The sequence below is a fragment of the Plutella xylostella genome, chromosome 10 (assembly GCF_932276165.1).
Source record: "Plutella xylostella chromosome 10, ilPluXylo3.1, whole genome shotgun sequence".
NCBI lineage: Eukaryota > Metazoa > Arthropoda > Insecta > Lepidoptera > Plutellidae > Plutella > Plutella xylostella.
The window spans coordinates 2,509,175-2,532,213 of record NC_063990.1 but is presented as its reverse complement, the minus strand read 5'-3'; the positions used below and the strand labels follow the sequence as shown (position 1 = coordinate 2,532,213).

The window sequence follows — 23,039 nt, the reverse complement described above, 5'->3', positions numbered from 1 at the left end:
AAACCTAACCAACTGTTGGTTTATAAATATTACCAGCTTATATTTTAAAAATACAGCACTATTATTATTAAAAAAAAAGAAAAACACGCACTCACGCCTTGTACTAATGTACTCCCTTGCAGGGTAGGCAGAGGTGCATTGCTGCACCCACTTTTCGCCAGAGTGTTATGTTAGTCCCAATGTAATAGGGGGCGGGCCTATTGCCATTTTACGGGCACATCCAAGACCCGAGAACAATTGTTATCAAATAAAGGAAAAAAAAAACACACCGAGCTATTAGTAAATAAAATTAGGTAGGTTCAAAGACTTGAAAGTCTATCTGCAGTATCTGCACTTAAATACCCAAAAGGAAAATGGCCAGGTTTAGACCAAAGAAACCGTTTACCGTAAAATGGCTTTCCAAGAAAAACGTTTCACTCAAAACGTGCAGACAACTCTCTATCTTCAGTGAAAATTGTCTAAGCACCCAACTAGCTAAGCACTAACCTTTTTTATCTCTATACACCTATTTATTGACTACTACTAAACACTAACGTAAATCTACATTGCCATTTTCCACTTGTATCTATTCTCGTAGTTTTATGGTTTAAATTAAGATAGGAACTTTCTTATTTATAAGTCATATTTTAGTCAGAGTAACTTTCGTCTTGAATAAGGTTTTCCTGTAATCCCATTAGAAAGTGAAAGATATGTGGCATGGAACATCTACTCGTATCTACGTGTTAAGAGTGAAATCTGATTTCAGTTTTAATGATATTCTATGTTACATAAACACATAAAGGTACTTCAGAGCCCTTAGCTACGCTTATATCTAAAGCCTAAAATTAATTTCAACTCTCAATAGTAAACGAAAGCGCAACAAAAATGTAAGTACCGAATATTTGTCCATATGTAAATAACAACAGAATTAGCCCGACACATAGGATTCATTACTAAACGAAAACGATTCAATCAAAGCCCTCAATCAGAGCGAATGAGGGTCAAGCATGGCGCAACATGGCCGACAAATAGGCCTCAATTCTACAGGTCAGAAGGGACGCACGTGTGACGTCATTGTCTCTTTATCATTTATAAACTATATTCTGTATAATATAGTATAAGTCCTATGATGTTTAATTGATAGATCCTTATTCCTGGTAAATAAAGTTGGTTTCCTCTTGAACACGAACAAATTACAATAATAAAATGAACGGATTTGACAGCTGTTATCGGGCTGATGCTACATTTTACAAACACTGATCTCATAGAAGAGTGATAGAAGTAAAACTAATGAAGATCGCCTCAGACAAACAACCCAAATGGACGTAATTCTAGTGGAAAGGCCTAAAGGGACTCAAGCCACATAAAGTGGATGCATCCATGCGTTTATAACACTGATGTGGACATGAAATTGAAAAATAATCATAATGACAGTGGAGATTGCAAATAACACAGCAAGCAAGATAATGAGCATGAAACTTTTGAAATACATTGGACATTATGGATTAGATAGATTAGATAATACCGAGCCCAGTTTTCGCAACAAACGTGATAGACATCGGCCAATTTCTGGACCCCGCCGCTGAACGATTTGTAATTTGATTTTAGTATTTTCTCTACCCATTTCAATTCAAACAAGGTAAATTTCCAGACAACATCAAGTACTAGGGCTATAAAAAACGTATGTTCACCATATTACAAGAAGGCAATTTAGCCATTCAATATGACTAAATATAGACATGTGCTGTTCTTTCAATCAACATCTTAAGACATTCACTGGAAATAAACAACCAATTAGCCAAAGATCTTCGGCAAGATGACTTCACTTAAAAAAACTTAACGTGGATATTAAGAGCGCATTTTCGTCAACGCCCGCAAAACTGAGAAATCTGTAGTTTTCGGGTGCAGTTTACGATTGAATCCGTTGAATTATGTCCACTAGTTTAGGTACCTACAGATAGCCTAAGCCTTTGACTACTGGAGACTGCTTTTTTAATTGGAGAAATCACTGTTTTTTATACAGTAAAAGAAAATTTCCTTACCCTCCTCTCGTGAAAACAATGAAAACAGGGTGTGTTTAGGTGCGCAAATCTCAGATATTATAAGATTTTAGTGTTTATAAAAAATATGTTCTTATAATTGATATACTCTATTTTGCGAAACTTATTTCTATAGGTCCGAAATCCTATACAAAACTAAGAAAATAAATAAACTGTTCTCTTAAAAAAAACACGATTTTCGTGGTCTTCGTAATTCTTTAGCGGCAAGTAATAGGGTTCATTTTTCAACTGTCTTATCCCGTACTGTTACAATGAATTTTCAAAAATCAAATCAGTCTGCGCCACGGCGCCTTTGTGGGTGGACCTGTGTCGGTTTTTCTCCGCCGCTCAAAGTGAAAACATCGCTGTACAGATACGAATAGTTATTTCCTTGCTCTTGAGACTTGAATCTTCATTGATTACGAAAAATGTAAGTACCTACCTACCTATTTCTGTACTTTTTTTACCCGACTCGATATTGTTGTATTTTTATTTTACTGACCAGATGATGGACTCCGGAGACTGCTACTGGAACTCATAGGCGGGTAGACGTAGATATGTCGTGTTTGGGCTCGTAGTGTTTCTTGTGATGAGTACTTCCCACCGGACTGACTGAACTGACCTGATGATGAACTCCGGAGACTGCTACTGGAACTCATAGGCAGGTAGACGTAGATATGTCGTGTTTGGGCTCGTAGTGTTTCTTGTGATGAGTACTTCCCACCGGACTGACTGAACTGACCTGATGATGGAATCCGGAGACTGCTACTGGAACTCATAGGCGGGTAGACGTAGATATGTCGTGTTTGGGCTCGTAGTGTTTCTTGTGATGAGTACTTCCCACCGGACTGACTGAACTGACCTGATGATGAACTCCGGAGACTGCTACTGGAACTCATAGGTGGGTAGACGTAGATATGTCGTGTTTGGGCTCGTAGTGTTTCTTGTGATGAGTACTTTCCACCGGACTGACTGAACTGACCAGATGATGAACTCCGGAGACTGCTACTGGAACTCATAGGCGGGTAGACGTAGATATGTCGTGTTTGGGCTCGTAGTGTTTCTTGTGATGAGTACTTCCCACCGGACTGACTGAACTGACCTGATGATGGAATCCGGAGACTGCTACTGGAACTCATAGGCGGGTAGACGTAGATATGTCGTGTTTGGGCTCGTAGTGTTTCTTGTGATGAGTACTTCCCACCGGACTGACTGAACTGACCTGATGATGGAATCCGGAGACTGCTACTGGAACTCATAGGCGGGTAGACGTAGATATATCGTGTTTGGGCTCGTAGTGTTTCTTGTGATGAGTACTTCCCACCGGACTGACTGAACTGACCTGATGATGAACTCCGGAGACTGCTACTGGAACTCATAGGTGGGTAGACGTAGATATGTCGTGTTTGGGCTCGTAGTGTTTCTTGTGATGAAAACTTCCCACCGGACTGACTGAACTGACCTGATGATGAACTCCGGAGACTGCTACTGGAACTCATAGGCGGGTAGACGTAGATATGTCGTGTTTGGGCTCGTAGTGTTTCTTGTGATGAGTACTTCCCACCGGACTGACTGAACTGACATGATGATGGACTTCGGAGACTGCTACTAGCTGGAACCCTTCTTGCTTTTTGACATTTTCTTTACTAATATTTTTTTTTTGTTTAAGATGGGACGGTATAAGAAGTTTGGAGTAACTCGAAAAATGATTAATGCAAATAGACGTAATGCGCAAATACGTAGAACGTACGTGTCGATTCACTAGTATACCACATAGGCATATTTACTTGTATTTATATCAAAACTAATAGTCATTTTCATGTTTCAGGGTCATAATCGCGAGTAACCAAAAAAACACCCAGTCTGATGAAATAGATATTCAGGAACAACTTTGTTTATCTGGAGACACTAACGTATATTACTATATTTTAATTAAAATACCTACTTACCAACGTTTTAATATTTTCTGTAGCATTAAATTTAATATTCTTTGTACTCTTTCAGAATTTCGACGAAAAAGAGAACAACCAAGAAACAAATAAAATAAAACCTCCGGATGAACCTTGTTCATCTAAAGTTAGCTATGAAATATCTTATGTAAATATATTTATGTAACTATTTTTAAAACTATTGATTTACTATAAATACAATTTTCATATTTTTTTATTTTCTTTTTTAGATTTAGATTAGAGTTAGTTATAGCTGTAGTAAACTCTCCCTTTACTACCTAAATAATTTACCCAGAGGTAGAAACTTGTGCAACATAAGTTACTCTTTCATTTTTACCTACATATTTAATTACCTACATACTAAAAATAAAATAAAATAAAAATATCAAATGAGCCCCAATTCAGTCGCCATGTTCCTGCTCCTCATCAGACCCTCACCAGACCGCACCTGAAACCAGCACCCTGAGACTAAATGAATGAGCCCAATCTCGATGTTCCTACCTATTGCTGTCATTGAGATCCAGTCGCCATGTTCCTGCTCCTCATCAGACCCTCACCAGACCGCACCTGAAACCAGCACCCTGAGACTAAATGAACGAGCCCAATCTCGATGTTCCTAGCTATTGCCATCATTGAGATCCAGTTGCCATGTTCCTGCTCCTCATCAGACCCTCACCAGACCGCACCTGAAACCAGCACCCTGAGACTAAATGAATAAGCCCAATCTCGATGTTCTTAGCTATTGCCATCATTGAGATCCAGTCGCCATGTTCCTGCTCCTCATCAGACCCTCACCAGACCGCACCTGAAACCAGCACCCTGAGACTAAATGAATGAGCCCAATCTCGATGTTCCAACCTATTGCCGTCATTGAGATCCAGTCGCCATGTTCCTGCTCCTCATCAGACCCTCACCAGACCGCACCTGAAACCAGCACCCTGAGACTAAATGAACGAGCCCAATCTCGATGTTCCTAGCTATTGCCATCATTGAGATCCAGTCGCCATGTTCCTGCTCCTCATCAGACCCTCACCAGACCACACCTGAAACCAGCACCCTGAGACTAAATGAATGAGCCCAATCTCGATGTTCCTACCTATTGCCGTCATTGAGATCCAGTCGCCATGTTCCTGCTCCTCATCAGACCCTCGTCCCTCACCAGACCGCACCTGAAACCAACACCCTGAGACTAAATGAATGAGCCCAATCTCGATGTTCCTACCTATTGCCGTCATTGAGATCCAGTCGCCATGTTCCTGCTCCTCATCAGACCCTCACCAGACCGCACCTGAAACCAGCACCCTGAGACTAAATGAACGAGCCCAATCTCGATGTTCCTAGCTATTGCCATCATTGAGATCCAGTCGCCATGTTCCTGCTCCTCATCAGACCCTCACCAGACCGCACCTGAAACCAGCACCCTGAGACTAAATGAATGAGCCCAATCTCGATGTTCCTACCTATTGCCGTCATTGAGATCCAGTCGCCATGTTCCTGCTCCTCATCAGACCCTCACCAGACCGCACCTGAAACCAGCACCCTGAGACTAAATGAACGAGCCCAATCTCGATGTTCCTAGCTATTGCCATCATTGAGATCCAGTCGCCACGTTCCTGCTCCTCATGAGACCCTCACCAGACCGCACCTGAAACCAGCACCCTGAGACTAAATGAACGAGTCCAATCTCGATGTTCCTAGCTATTGCCATCATTGAGATCCAGTCGCCATGTTCCTGCTCCTCATCAGACCCTCACCAGACCGCACCTGAAACCAGCACCCTGGGACTAAATGAATGAGCCCAATCTCGATGTTCTTAGCTATTGCCATCATTGAGATCCAGTCGCCATGTTCCTGCTCCTCATCAGACCCTCGAGAGACAGAACCTTTTGATTATAGATTGTAGTTTACGAAAATATAACCAAATACTAAAATGATCAAGTTATTTTAGTATACTCATTTCACGATTTGCATAATGCCACTGTGTGTGTGAGAGCCGTGCGTATGTAGTAGTACGACTCAATACCTAAAAACGAAGTGAAGATTTATGAAAATGCGTCCTTAATGAGGCGTTTGTTAAAAAAAAAAAAAGTTCCTTTTTGGAGAAATAGATGGCGTTGTCTGGGGTTGTACCAACTTTCAAACCCTCAGAACACACTCAGATCACAATATGTTATTCTGTGAGGCTAACGAAATGTGAAAGTGACGTAGGTAGGTAGAATTGTATAGTGCCACAAATAATGAATTGTATATTTTAAAACATTAGATGGGTTTATTAACACCGCAAGAGCGAAATAACAATACGAGCAAACTTAAAATATTATAGAATTAAGAAATATTAGAGATTTATTTGAGCTGTCACCGGAACAGATAAGTTTGTGGCACTATAGTATTATTTTCTCTATGATATCGATGTCACTGTTGCTTCAGCGTTCAGTGCGATTGTGCGTACAGCCGTTCTTTTCAAGTTTTCTCAGTTTCCTTGTGTTTCTCCTGTATTAATTGAGTTGTAGTTGAGCTATCTGCTCCTACTCCCTTGATACTGTAGAGTTAGTGCACTTGAGATAGTGACTCTTTTGAGATAGTGACTCTTGTGAGATAATCAGTTCTCGCACGCAGCACCCGTTCAAACGGCGCGCATAGAGAAAAGAACACTACGTGACGGCGCGGGTAGAACTATTCACAGAATACTTAGCACTATCCCAAGCCACATGCAGTCTGAGCCTCGGAAGGATGGCTCGCGCTACCACCCGACATTTAATCACAACTAGTGAGTTCTTATTCTGAGTTTAGTACTCTTGGCTCTCTATGTAATTTTTGACAGTTGGTACACTGCGTTTTCACGCCATCTATCGGCTTACCCAAAAGCTCAACTGACAGCTGTCAAGGAAAACGGCTCATTAATACTACCGAAGTGTCTGCGGCAGACTCGCCGTCGCATCGATCACTTCCTCGCTCCGTTTACTGTGTTATTCATCGACACGACTCATTGGACACGCGGATATTTATTAACAGACAAAATAAAAGAGAATAAAAAAACAAGATTGAAAGTGCAGCTAATGAGCGAAGGCCGTCAGAACAATGTGTCGAAGGAAAGGTTGAAAGGTATAGAGTTGCAAGGTTGCGCGCAACTAACTCGGACTCCTTATACGGCCATGATAACAGATGTGCTACGAGGCGCGCTCGGTTCACCGTCGCTGGACCCTCAGATTCGTATGTGATTGACCCTTACGTCTTTGGTTTAGAGGCTATCGAAGCTTGCAAACAAGGGACAAGCGGGATTGAACGAGCCGAGGCGACAAGCTGGCTGTAGCACGCGACACTGTCTACAAGCATACAGCGATAGTTTGTCAATAGCGGCTTTGTGCTTGGCAAGAGAACGCGCGGAAATACTGGAACAAGGGGGCAGATGTCACGGGGCACTAAGCTAACCTCAATTAGGCACGGCACGCTACTGCCAGCCAATTGCTATGAGTTATTGTTGATTGGGTTTCGCGAGAATAATTTATAATGTGCCTAGGCTTGTTACAAGATTTTGTTTATTGAGGTTACGTTATTAATGAGTGTAGGCGTAACAAACAGAAACTACAGTAATAAAGTGTTTATGTCGGTAAGTAATAAGTACCACTTGTATTATTTCATCATACCGAGAACTGGTACTCGACAGACAAAATACAATATCACCAAGGAACGTGAAATTAATTTGATAGGTGCATAAGATCCGACCTTGTGGACAGCCGTCTACTCTAGTCGCAGTAGCCGGCATGTCTCGGCCTCTGCCATACAAGTCGCTACTATTACGCGTGTCCCACATGCATCACGCTTTGACACGATTCCTCTTTACCAATATGGTCTGCATCAATACTAGACTGTATACTTAATGTAGGTTTAAAAGATTAGATAATTGATGGTTAATTGCTATGCAAATTAATTCTAGGAGATTTCCTAATATAAGCGCTTAGAAGTACGAATTCATAAAGTGGTAAAGCCGTAAACAGGCGGTTAAACTCGGTCGATTACCGAATGGTTTTTTCTTCGGATTAGATATAAATGCGCGTGCAGCAGTAACTGAAAATGTTAATACTGACAAGTAGTTTGAAATGTTCCGCGAACGTTTCCCGGTGTAAATCAATCCCGCTAATGGAGTCGCGATTATGCCAAAGCCTATAATTGATAAGCGAGACGAATCGGTAATACCAGCCCCTGCGCATGCGTCCACCAGTCGAACACAGACGACGGAGATCTCAATCAACTTTACGTAATACGGCATGCAACCTATACTTAGATCTTTCGCAGAGAATGTGAATTGAATATTGTGGTTATCAGCTAATAATCTATGTTTTAGGAAGAAAGCTATTGTTACGAACGGCCCCGGTTGCGCAACCTATTGCAGTTTTTTCGATCGAATGCAACGGTGCAGTTAGAAAATAAATTAGCTAGGTCCATATAAACGGTATCTTGATTACATGGTGCTCCACGTCGTTGCTCGCCTGGTTTGAAAAACCAACAGTCTGATATCTCAATCAGCCGTCAACTTTCAGCCCGATCGGTCCGGCGACCAATCTAGCAATTTGATCACAATTCCACTCTCTCCTGTTGGTGATCGCCAACTATTAGGAGCGACGATTATTTTCCGCTCACCATGTTATTAAATTGATTATAGAAAACATAACTTGCATGCTGAAAGTAATGGGTCCGTCAGTAATGCCACAGGAGATATGTCGCGATAAACGGTAGCTAACATGCTCCGAGTTGTTTATGAACTTACTGGATTTAATCACGGCCGCTGTTTGTACGGTAATTTCGCATGAAAGTATCTTATTAATTTTATGTCACGATGGACAGCGAATTTGACAAAAAGCCAAGTAAACATGATGCGGTCGTTTATTTAAAAGTTTGTTTACCAACTTAATGGGCGGTGCGAGCGGCGGCGGCGGCGGCGGCACGCGGGGTGAGCCGCGAGTGCGAATTATCGGTAATGAACGAGAAAGGTTCATGATATACCTACATTCGACAGCTATTTTCCTGTGTACGTTTTCATTTCACTAAACAATGAAATTTGGAATAAACACATAGGGTACTTCATGCTCATATAGACAATGTTTGTGTATCTTTACATAATTTTATGTCACAGAATTAAAAATACATACGAATATTTATTAGGTACGGTGACCTGCGCCTAAAAGTATACAGGCGGAGTTTTTAAAATAGCGATCTCAAACTCACATACTGCTCAAGCACATCCACATAAACACCACTGCTACACACATCACACACAACACGTCCCCGGATTTATAACAGATGTAGCTGGTCCCTTCATCATCAGGGATCGCTATTATAAAAACTCCGCCTGTATACTTTTAGGCGCAGGCCACCGTACTTACATCAGAAAATCATAAATGTTTACCAACAGGTAATTAATTTCAGCTATAAGTATAAAACAAAATTTACATCCATTATAAAGTCATAAACAAAGGGGAACGACAAAACACCCATGATGATGACGAACGTGAGAAAAAAGTTGCAAAACCTAAGTTAATGCCTAGGTACTTGCAAGTGAAACCTAGATAGTCATTGTCCAGCGCACGGACGCTGTAATTTGGCCAATTCCAGTAATTCCATGTTGTCTGTCGTTTAGCAGATTTGCTGAGAAATGTAGCTACTTTCATTTTTCTGTCATTAAGAAAACGAGGCAGTTACTAATGCAAAGCTCATTACTGCGTAGCAATAGCACTTACAAAAATGATTTTCTATTTATAAGCAAGTTATGAGGAAAATTAATCATAAAAATGATTACCGATGATTTATAAAATTATAATTCGTTATTCTATAAAATTTTGCGATCATTTAGGTTTTTTTTTTATTTAGTATAAAATAGATCTATGAATACACTAAGTATATGTCTCTAATAATAATCAATGACTCAAATAAGTTTTACTCGGCTAGATTTCTATCAACGCACTAAAGATCGATAGAACGAACCAGCAACACTCGGTAGTTGCAATGTGCTCTAATGTGTAATGACGTTTGCTGTGACTGCACCTCATTGGCTGTGTAATAAGCACTAGTCAGTCTGTCTGTCACAGCATTTGTTACGCCAACAATGACAATGTTCTCTGTCCGTGCAATAAGTAATGTCCAATTCATTACATGAGTGAGCAAATCCACCTAAGAATGAACTAAGTCCTACTCGACGACAATTACTTATACTTAAAACATGAGCTCGTATTTAATGTTCAAACAATCATTAGCACATCATTATGAACATAAAGAATTAAATAACAATTATTTTAAAACATTCCCAATCGCAGCTTATCAACAGGCCAATCACGTAGCAAATGCACTTTTTAAAAGCAACATTAAGAATCTGTGTCACGCGCTTAGTAAACCATCGTGATAAAAGCGTAGGTAAGAGGTAGGTAAGTTCGTTCTACGTTGTATATGGCGAATAGGCGAGGCATTAGGAGATAAAAACTCCATGAAGGTCGAACTACGAGACTGCTTGACGGCGGGCGTTTGATTTATTCGCGTCAAGTTGGTATGAGCAGACGCAGTGTGGGATGGTGAATTTGTAAAGCAGTATTCAATGCAGAGGCAGGCCTTATTAATAACCTGATGCTTAGGGAATATCTGAAGATGGGTGGGATATCCAGAAACGCCTATACAGGACACTGAAATGTAGGCAATATCTGACCAAGGGATAATTCAAATAAGAATGAGGTAGTTATTTAGGTACGTATAAAAGTGATATTAGGTAAATGTAACAACAGATATACAGAATATTTACGTACAAAGGTACTCGATTATCCATTTCAAACAACAACTACAGAAATGGCTCAACCAGAACATTCATATTCAATCCAACCCAAACGACTTTATCAGCTAGAAACATAAGCACAAAAACCCTGAGAAATATGGCAACTAAGGGCTTTAACTGAGAACGGTGACGACTTGACGAGCATTAGTATAATGTGATGGCTGATGGAACGATGGTGTCGTGACAATTTCTTCACGTATATATTTCTCGGTGCGATGTATGTGTGGATAAGCGTTCAGCGCGGTGTCACAGTCTGCTAATATGGCGTTATGGGTCGAGCTCGAGAAAACTGAGGAATAGGTCTTGTAGGAACTTAGAGATTTCCCCTTGAATTTTTTAGCTGGGTTTAGAAAATTGTCTTAGAAGTGATTAGAAAGAAAGTGCATGTTTGACATGGAAGTTCAATAGCAATAATGCTAGCTAATAAATTGTTAATGTGTGTGTTGCAGATGCGAAATGAAAGATATAAGGGGGTGACTCACTTTGTCATTTTGAATAAGTTCTATGTAACCTAAACATATTTAGGGTTAAAATTTCTGCAACGTCTGATTCCGGACCCGGAGGTTTACAGTAGTTTCACAAAAAACTAACATTATACATAAATAATTGAAATTTTGTTAGCTCGCGTGTCCCCTACAATAACACAACATTGCAGTAAATCAAGGATCACTCGTATGGTCCAAGCGGTATGAAACTCTAAGGACAAGATTAAGTTGTACCTTACTATGTGTTAGGTCACTGCAGAGTGCATGCATAATGCGAAAACTAGAATAGACTGTTGAATAGTTAAAATGGAAGGAACTTATATAGGTATTGTGTAGTGTGTTAACCTTTACGATCTTACGTTATAACTTATACCTCTGTTTTGAATTAAAAGGCTGTGTATAGAAATGACAATAGTTTTGTTAATCTTTAAGGTAATTGAAATTGTGCCTAAGGTACTTAAGGTACTAAAAAACGTACATAAGGATAGATTATTTATTTGTACACAAATAAGAACAGAAGTTACATAGATCCCTCTTTAAGGCTACTCAGTACTTACCAAAGGTACGAATGGTAAAAGGTAAGAATGATGGACAAGCCATGCTCATAAAAGTTTGATAGCATTTAAAATCAATTTGAGCTACTAGATCTCAGACGGATATTCAATATACAAGTTATACAGTTATTAAATTTCCCGATTGTCCCTATCTAAATTATTAAATTAACCCTACTACTAACTTTTCAGAATGATTCGTTATATCTGGCATCGCATCGATACACAACATTTGATTGGTTAAATATCTACAACAAATACCTACAATACATTACAAATTAGCCCCCATAGATGAAAAAAAAGACCTGGGCCTGGAGAGTGAGATTTGACTCGGCAAGGGAAGTCACAATAGATCTTTCAGATCGCAGTGGCGAATGGGCATTGGTTGCCCTCCCCTTTTCTATAACTTTAACTATAACAATACTTTTATTTTTGTTGGCTTTGTGAACTTGCAGTTTGCTAGTTTTCACTTGCATGCATTCTTTTGTTGAAAGCACTCATGAATATTTCACGCGTGCAATGATAAGGGCTAAGTGGTATTGTTCATTGCTGCTGAGCGATAAGATTATGCAGCAATATTAGTTTACAGTTACAGGTTTACGACCTGCAATGTTGATAATTTTTTTGATATGACTAAGTACTGAAGTACTAAATTTTTATTATATTATTATATATTATTTAAATGCATTTTTAGTCACACATTTTAGTTTATGCCAACTAACTGCTCAAAGACTTTAAAAAATCCAAGAATCGTTAATTTAGGTAATGCGTTGACAGCGGTGTCTGCAGATGAAGATGTACCGACTCTGAGAACAGTGAGCGCGTTCTGAAGTAACCGCAAGGTCACTAACTTACTCTTATTCCACCGCCATGATTGATGGCTTCTTTCAACTCACGCGCATGTAAAGTGCGCACTTTCTAAAAGTATGATTCAAACGCGTTAACGACATTTCACGCTCTGTATGCTGCCATACAAGCGAAGTTTAGGAAACTACAAAGAAAATATCAACGTAAATTATCCTCAAAAATATCACAGAGGTCAGTCTGCGACTGAAAAATTTGAAAGTGCAATCAAGAAAGCTGACAAAGATCCGCATACCATTTTACAGCCGTAACAAAGTGATCCTATTTGTCAGGCAAAATGACCCACCTAAATGTAATAAGATTTACAACGACTTGGAAATGAATTACTGGCATCAATTACCAGTCGCCATTCCGCTCATAATGTCCGGGTTTATAGAATATGATGAATTTGCAGATAAGCGGGACGTTGGAGATATACTGCGGGTCGGCTTCTGTCTCCTCCACGATTTATGTGGAACTAGCGCTTGATGTGTCCACCGCCTTGCTTTGAGTGCCGCTTCAGAAAATATTATTTATTCTAATTCTATTAAATTCCATGACAGGGCATGTGCTTGGGAATTTAATTCAGGATCATGCTTCATGCTATATGAATTCTTCAGCACGTAATGCAATATTATATTTTCGAACACAGCCATTGATCTTAACCTTATCTCTTATATCGGGTTGATTAGATCCAGAATAGAAGTGAGAGTTGAGATTTTATTGACATAGATCATAAACTTTTGCACCTGTACCGGTTGCAGATCTGTCACGAGTGATTCACGGGCATGGGGGCGGCGAGGTGCGCGCGCGCAACACTCATTTTGAAAATAGAACGAGTTGACACACATAAATAATATTAGCGTGCTCGTAAATAACTTGCCGAGCTACGCTGACGTCTAGGCATTGGTCAGGATGATTTTTCACGGTGTAAGATGTGAAATAGCAATGCAGCGTCGTTGCGCTTGAGTGCGTCAGAAATGCCGAAGGTCTGCCAAAGATTAATGGATTACGAATAATATTTTAAATCTCCGTAGCCATTTACCTGCAGCTCCGTAAATAATAGTTGTTTATATTGCCCTACATTATCTGTGGCAGAAACAAGCGTACTTATAGAAATCAGAGGAGTTATTTACGTGGCCAGCCTTTCGCTCGTGGTAGTTTTTTTCGTAGCACGAATAGCTTCGAGCTTGCTCCAAGGGATTTCACGGTTGATAGAGCATGGATCCTGTGCAGTATCGAGAGCAGAGAGTGCGCCGACCTCCGCTCCTCCGCGGGGGCTGAAAGTACCCTCTTTCTTCCCGCCAAGCATGTGCTGTCACGTCATTGGATTAGGTTACTTGTAACCTCGTAGCTCAGTTGTAGATTTAAATACTCTTTAATTATTATTATGTTTGCCTGTGTCTATTTCTGTATGTGATTGACGGTGTGTTGACGTTGCCGTTAGTTTGCGATGGTTTGTGTTAATAGCAGCACACCCAGTAAGTTTAAATGGACTGCCAATGGGTATAAAAAAAATATCATACAAAAAACTTTTAAACTTATCGTAGTTAATCAACTCGAACAAATACCACTCAATAATCTACCTCATTGGTTTCACATAAAGAAAGTGCATTTTCCGAGTGCATACATTTCGTTACGTCGAAACTGCGATTGTTTCAACGCTTTTGATGAATTTATTACTTCGTATATAATAGTTCACATTACCATAGTGCGCGGTTGATTTCTCACGGAAGTTGCATAATCGGTGTTTACCTGAAAAAATATACAATACACATAAAAATCTTGACTAGAAACGAAGTCACAAATATAATTTCGAAATACATTACGCTAAAGCAATTTTGGGTAACATAAATTCTTGGTAAATGTATGTAGATATTTTATAAATCATGCCTATTGTGAGTACTTATTAATGGTAAGTCGTAATATGTTTAAACAAACCAACGAGAAGAGTCAAACTGCGTATGAGATAAGTACTGCGCGTACAGAAAACCAATATCTGTTCATTCTGAGAAGTTGAGCCTGTATTCTATACCGCTGAATTATATTATAATACCTATGACATTATGAATGATTGTGCTTGAGACCAATAATGATATTCGGGATGAGAATGTCTGATAGCAAAAACCTACTAGAGGTAACTACCTAGGTATGTGTACTGATAAAGTTTAAAAACCATAAACACGTAAGTCTGGTGAGGTTATCGCGACGGCAACAGAAAGTAGAAACACAAGTGTTTTCTAAAACAATAAACACGACAGGAAAATATGTGAGGATAACGATAAACTGCGCAAGATAGAAGGATAACTTTCTAGTACTTAGATAACGACTTTATTACAACTTTATAAAATATATGTAGGTATTTAAAAAAAATATAAACCCTTGCCATTTATTTTAATTATTTTTTTATGTTATTTTGAAGTATATAATAATATGTGATAAGTTTTGATTTGAATTTTATGTATTTGTTTTTGCATGAATAAAGATTAAGGTATTTTCAGTAAAAAATAGTATGTAGTTTCTCTTTCATCGGCGTATTACTTATTACTATGCTAAACAGCCATAAACCTTCATAATGCGGTTAAACATAAAAAAGTTACAATCCATGCGGTTAAAATAAACAGCTTCCTTACTTTCTAAGTTACATACTATGTAGTTACATTATCAACTCCTACCGTACCTAATATCACACCACGGGTAACACTCTAAGGGCCGTATCACACTATTGAGTGCAAATTGTTAAGGCGCGGTCACATTGTAGCCGTGAAAAGGGCAGTTCTCGTTACCCTTTGCCTAATGGCTAATTGTCGTTGATCTTGCGCCACCGGCTTTTACTGCTTACCAGTTGGGTTATTCGTGTCCGTGTCTTGTTAGATGTCTCCTAATAAAATGGCCCTAGTAACATTCCTTGCGGGACTCCAAATGTATTTTTAGTATAAATATTTAACAAGTTAAATGTTAACCAAATGTTTGTTTGGGTAACTCGAGATTCGATGAAAATATCTGCAATTTAAACCATTTGACGACCGAATGGCGTAGTGGTTAGTGACCCTGACTACTGAGCCGAAGGTCCCGGGTTCGATTCCCGGCTGGGGCAGATATTTGTTTAAAGACAGATATGTCTTGGGTGTTGATATTTATATTTAGTATCTATCTATCTATGTATTTGTGTAGATATATCAGCTGTCCGACACCCATAACACAGGTTCTGCCTAGCTTGGGGTCGGATGGCCGTGTGTGAGATTTCCCCACATATTTATTTATTTTATTTATTTATTTGGAAGAATGTGTGGGTAAGCTGCTAAAATGTACAAAAAGCTAAAACACTTATAAAATAATGAAAAGGAATTTCGGGCCGAGAATATACCTCGTACCCTTGAAAAAATTAGCAGCGAGTCGCAAATATGCGAGTTATGTTCTCTACGTCCAGAATTTAGCATGGAACCTGCAGAATGTCCCTTTGGAGTGAGGCTCAAAGGCAGTAAGCACATTATCTTAAATTAAATAGTACCCTACTTCTTGAAACTCCGTAGGTAAAACATGGGAATCCACTTAGCGCTAAAAACTACACGGTTTTAAAGCCACATTTACTGTGCGGCCTCTTAAACTTTTGCTTGTTCGTTCAGATATATTTTCTGTGTTAGTTATTTAGGTCATGCAGTCTTCTTATGTCTAGAGAGCTTTGCAAAATATAAAAAGAAAAATACTTTATATTGATAAATTATATTGAAAAAAAATACTTCACATTATACTTTTATTGCACAATATAGGTAATAAAGGTACACTCAGGTGGATTTAATGCTAAAAATATTTTCTACTAGTCAACCTACAGGAGGTTAATGTATGGCTTCCGTAGGAGAATCGCATAGTGCTAAATTATTGTCAACGATGGGGTTAATACGTTAACAAGGATAAGGAATCTTCATACACACCTACAGACCCATCATCCAATTCTGAGTAAACGCCACTGATTATACGTGGGTGGTCTGAAAAGTTTCCGACCTCAACGTGAAGATGTCAGCACACATCAATTAAAGTCAGGGTATGTAATGGTGCATCTTTTGACAGCAACACTTCAAAGTTTCAGCCATTTTTGACGCGCGGTTTTTATTTGACAGTTGCTTGAGTGAGTCGATCCCGAAATCGAAAATCTTTGTCCTCCGAGCGCAGTTTTTAGTTGAGGGAACAGAAAGAAGTCGCTTGGGGCTAGATCTGGTGAGTAAGGTGGATGATCAAGCAGTTCAAACCGTAATTCATGGATTTTCGCCATGGCGACCGTTGAGGTGTGAGACAGGGCGTTGTTTTGGTGAAACAAAATTTTCTTTTTTTGCAAATGAGGCCACTTACATCGACTCACTCAAGCGACAGTCAAATAAAAACCGCGCGTCAAAAATCGCTGAAACTTTGAAGTGTTGCTGTCAAAAGATGCACCATTACATTCCCTGACTTTAATTGATGTGTGCTGCCATCTTCACGTTGAGGTCGGAAACTTTTCAGACCACCTACGTATACCTCCTATTTCAACACCGGCGTTAAAGTAACAACCCAGAGAGTTTCCAGTAAGTAACAATGTTATAAACATATCCTTTTAAACACATCAGACTATACTATCTTGTTACACTCAGGACGCACAAAGAGCGAATGAATTATGACCGGAAATTTTGGAAAAAAAACAAATTATTCAAGAACTATCACTCACTGCCCAATGAAATGAAAACGAAACAGTGAGCTTGCCCCTTTGGTACAGCTAACGACTAGGGCACGCAATACCGCAATACCGGGATCCCGGACAAAATCCACGCTTTTTTCAATACCGGTATTGAAAGTTAATACCGGTATTGAAGTAATACCGGAATCGGACATTTTTTAGGTTATAAATCAAGCGATTAAGATATAGTTAGCCTTGTGCTCCTATATACTATGAAAATGCACTTGTTTTCAACCGTTACATGCGGTTTTTGGCCTTTGGAAACCTACTTGTTGACCATGCATGCGTTCTAAAATTTTAACTCTAATACTCCATTCTCGTAAAAAAATAGCATAATACAGAATTTGATTGCTTTTTCTTGTTGTATTTTGCCCTATACGACCTTTAAACAAAATATATGCCATTTATAATAAGGAAGTGTAATACCAGTATTAATACCGGGATCCCGGTATTGAGTTCAAATACCGGAACTCAATACCGGTATTGAAAATATTACCGGTATTGCATGCCCTACTAACGACCTCTCATCGCAGCATCCCATGTCAAATGGCCACTTCGCACTGCAGGTTCACTCTAGCATTACAAAAAAACCAACGAACGAGAGATGTCATATAATCAGTGCCGCGAGCACAGGATTCGATACTATTTTCGAATCTACACAAACATATGGAAAAATAACAGTATCGTCAACTGTCACTATTTTCGAATCTACACAAACATATGGAAAAAACAAATGCCACTTTTGGAACTAACAAATTTGCCTTACATTTTGACAGTGACATTTGACGGTACGCAACGTAATCGGAGATTTCGAATCCTGTGCTCGCGGCACTGTGGTACGTGAAATGCAACGAGACAGCCTCCTATAGTATACCGAAACATATTCCTAAGTTAGAATGATCTCCTGGAATGCGGAATGGTAGCAATTGATATTATCCACTTGGTGCCGTCTGTTGATCCACTTGTCAACAGCACACTGGCAATCTGGAATTGCCGACACAATAGCACTGGCCGAGTTTGAATAGAAAGCGCTGCTGGGAAGGACATTAATGTTATCGGCGCTTTGTCCACTGCAGTTACGCGAATGGACAAATTAACAATAGAGTGTTTAGTCTGTTTATCGCATAGTTCATTTGTTTTCGCAATAAACATAGCAGCAGTTATATGATTTGATACGGTGGAACGAGTTTCATTAAGATTTAAAAGCTTGTACAATTTTAAACCAGCATTCGATAATTCGGTTTGATTAAAATCGGATTCTTACATTATAATTGTTATTGTATCTTATTGTTGTGATATTATCAATATCAATAAGCAAAACAGTCGGCCACAAAATTTCAACTGAGTGCGTCGCGCCGTTTGAAGCACACATCGGATGTTTGCTAAAACTGCACTCGATATAGTCCCAGAAGTTGTAAAACGTTATGCGCAAGGAATCTAGGGCGGCACTAAACCGTTCCCGATTACAGACTGGGGTTCTCTAGCTTACGAAAAACGAAATTTCGATGCCCTTCTACACAAACTAGGACTTAATGTCATTGTGCTAAACGTACCCAATGGCTTTCAGCCTTCGTTGATACGTTTTTGTCAAGGTAGAGTAACCTCCCGGTGACTGCACAGCGGTTGCGCAAGCGCACGCATCGGGAGAAAGTGACGCACATTATCCTCTGGACAAAGCGACACCTGCGTTCCTATTCCACAACCGTAGATCTATCAATAAAATCGATACCTTATCACCTAAGCCGTAAAAGCTATGGTTATTGCTCGTTGTTGTAATTGTCTGATTCCTTCGCCGTAATTTAGAGCTTAGAAAGCAAAGTCCTAAAGGTGCCCTTCGATCGGGAGTCATAAATAAGCTAGATCCGCCATTATCTGTCTTTACTCCAGATTTCGTCTTGACACTAATTCGCATTGTTGGTTCAAGTGATGTATGGCGGTTGTGGAGGATGTTTGTGATTAATATTTGTTTACCCTCCATTCTGTATTCAAAGTGAAACCTTTGTGTTTGTAGTCAACAACTAAAATATGTGCACACTGTTACGTATTTAAGATGTTACAAATTTTATTGTTACATTATAATAATATTAATAATGTTCCTAAAAGGTTCCTACCTATTTTACTACGACGCGGTCACTGACTTGTTGATATCGACCTACAAGACTATCAATAGGTATTATTATTTATAATATAATAAAAAGTTAGCAGATCTTTTACACACTTTACACGTGTGAGAAAACTGATATGATTTTGGCATCAGATAAAAAGAAATCTCTTACAGTATTGAAGGACTAATGGTCGCTAAACATTTTAAAACCAAAGTTTCATTAATAATTGAAAAATGAAGATATAACAAAACTTCTTCATGTTCTTGTGGTTTTCGTTATAGTTAAAACAAGGTACTCAAGAAAATACTAACAGACTAATAAAAATATATAATGAAGACAATAATCAGAATATATATATTTTGATTGATCTATCTACTATCTAACCACGATAAACTTTTTACTGACTGTATACATGCTACCGTCTAATATTTTTAATACACGTTGTTGATAATAGTTAACGAGTAATAAATGAAATTTATAAAGTAAATTCTATTTAACATAAACAGAAACATCGACAATGATTCTTCTAACACATCTTCAAAAGCCGTAATAACTATCTACATAATCGATCGATTCGGTAAGATTATACTGTGAGTCATAAAAAGACTTATAAAAATTGATGGCCCAGTAAGCAGGTTACAAAATGTAATGACGATGACGCAATCTGATCTTTCCGATCAGCGGTCAATGGTACGATGTCACACTGAGATTTTTTAAGGAAAATGGCTTACTGATGTCTGAGTCTTAACTTGTGCGTAATGTTGAAATTGAATGGCTTTTACAGAACTAAAAGTCCTTTTTAAAATTGGCGTATGAAAGGAAACTTCCCTGAGGAACTGAGAACATACATATGATATCAAATCTATCAATAAGGAGTTTATAAATGATATACCTGCGCCAGGTCGTATTGAGTTACGAGAAGCAATTGCCCTGGAGACGAAGATAGAGCCATAATAATAACAATTCTATTGAATGGGACCGTCAATGAAAACATCAACCATAAAGACCTTGATACAAACAAGAGCGAACTAACAAGCATGGTACGTTACGTATACAGACTAAATATAGACGCAACCAACCTATAGGTAATATCCTTTCATAGAAAATATGTGACATAAATTGTAACAATTTTTCTTAACAACTTACTCACGTAGGAATTGGACGAAGAAGACAACAAGCAAGAACAAGCTATAACATAAACAAAACAAGTAATAAACAAGTAGATAAAATTTGTTGCATATGCGTAGATCAGGGTAGTGTATTGGAAGTATGTATATTATAAAGGTTGTCTTAATAACACATAAGACCGCATTTTTTTTACCTCTGTGATATTCGTGTACAAATAAATAATTTTCAATCTATATGTATTTGAATGAATAATGTGAGTAAGCACCTAATTCTGGTGTAACTACGAATCACAATTTGTAGTAGAGTTACAGATAAATTAATCGAAAAGAACAAAGTAGCCATAGATATCTCAACAACGTCTAACACCGTAAATAATGTGATCCTTTCTTTACACGTTTATTATCGACAGGCATTACGTCCCAGACGGCCGCATGAATCAACGTCTACCAACATTGGGTCTGGACTCCTGCCAACGTTGGCAAAATGGTGGAAAACGAAAAATACACAACCTTGAATACCTACATTTACACGTAATGATTGACGCTCACCCGCCACTTAAACAAACATGGTTGTAACTGGATACTTTAAAGAGTTAATAAGTAATGTATCGTATGTTTTGTGAAAGACGAAAAGTAATGGCAAACGCGTGACTCACACAAGGTCAAGTTCGAACGAGTGAGTGCGGCGGAGATAAGCGTCATGCGTCAAGCCGCGGCTTAATTCAATAAAAAACTAATTTCTCTGTACATTTGTCGCAAAAACCACGTGTTGTTCTTTTGCAACGACAAGAATGGAGATGAAAAAGTGTAGAATGTATTGAGTATACAAAAATAGAAGTCCAAAATTCGATTGTTTCTCGCTTCTTTCAATTGTTGGAATGCTCAAGAATTTGCGGAGTATTTTTGGCAGTGTTGAATAATTGAGGTGTGAATATGTTAAATGGAAGGAAGTTTATATTACATAGGTACTCGCAGCCTTTGATATTCAATATTCCAGGCGTTTCTGTACAATTTTCTTCGTACACCATGAATAACTTATCTTACAATGCCTACCTGGGAGACCATATGGCCTTTACTTCACACTTTATTTTGTACTATTACACAACCCGCCTGAGCCCCCGTTTAACGGATCGAGAGTCAAAACTCACCATGATGTGGCGTGACTTTTACACTGCTTCATTAATCAAACTCGTAAAGCAACGTACTCGCGTCGGCGAAGTGTGCACTGTAGATAAAACAGTGACGAATCGCCCTGTCATGCGCAATTGTTGAATTTTTTATCCCATACATGGGTTAGACGGGAATGATTTGAGTGCACTGAACTCTCGTATTACAGTTACCGTTGATGCCCGACTGCCATCCACAAAGGCGAAGACCTAATGAGCTTGGCCGTGACAATGGTGATGAATGAAACCCCAAAAGGACATGTGGTGTAACAGCTCAAAAGAATTTGCATGCAAAGGAGCTTTTGACTAACGTTCCGTCCCAGATGGCAGAAGAACAACGAATGAAATAGCTTAAAGCAGGTAACGCTTCAAGTAATGGCAATTTAAAGTCACAGAACAAAGCAATCGGCGGAGCAGTGATCGACATCGTTTTCGCAATTTTCGGTAACGGGACAATCCAACTCGTGCTGCGACAAAAACGTGAAGCTGTCGCCATCACGTCTAAGAAGGCTGAATTGCGAATTGAAACCAACGTTATAGCCAAACGAAGACTCGCCAGTTAAGTCCTCGATATCAATATGCTAATGCCGATAGATCTGACAGTGCGTAGGCGAAGATTAGCGATCTCTTGAGGTTACATTGTATTACGCTCTACATTATGTATTCTGCGGTTACCCAAGCCGAGTTCAACGCTCCGTGAACTTGAACGAGCGACAGATATTAATTCGATAGTTTTTTTATAGACACACCAGTTGCTATACATCATGTGTTGTGAAATGACAGAGCGGGAGTGTAGCCGCTGTGGCTTGAATTCACTTGAGTCATGAATGTTGTATTTTCTTGTGTCGAAATAATTTGACAGTTTACATACATATATGTATGTTTCCAAGTCACATAGCGAACACGTGATTTACGACCAACTCTATTGAATAAGATTATGGTCAATTGATTTGTTAGTGTAGTGAAAATTGGCAATTGCGGCAGTGTCTAGCAGATCTCGATTTCCTTACGACTATTTACACAGCACACGCAGCTGACAGACCATACACAGTAAACATTTTACGCAACAAATGCTCCCTGTTAATTGGCCACATTTACAGCCAATTACATAAACGTATATCAACCAGGGACAAGAAGACGAATGATCCAAGATGGCGTCTCGATAACGTCAATTAAGTTTAGCTCTACTAGGAGATCAGTGTCAGATTTATATTATCGACACAAACAGAGTGATACTTGTTGCATAAAGGACTCGATGGTGAGTGATCGGTGA

At 39.0% G+C, this 23,039-nt stretch overlaps 1 protein-coding gene and 1 long non-coding RNA gene across 8 annotated transcripts in view; one reads left to right on the top strand and one right to left on the bottom strand.

Moving 5' to 3' along the window:
- LOC105394631 (rho GTPase-activating protein 23) overlaps window positions 1–23,039 on the bottom strand; it is a 277,190-nt gene that overhangs the window by 73,695 nt on the left and 180,456 nt on the right. The gene's annotated exons all lie outside the window — the stretch shown is intronic.
- LOC119693018 lies at window positions 1,994–4,171 on the top strand. Its single transcript, XR_007266688.1, has 4 exons — window positions 1,994–2,448; window positions 3,688–3,764; window positions 3,847–3,931; window positions 4,023–4,171. It is a non-coding gene; the product is annotated as an uncharacterized LOC119693018 (long non-coding RNA).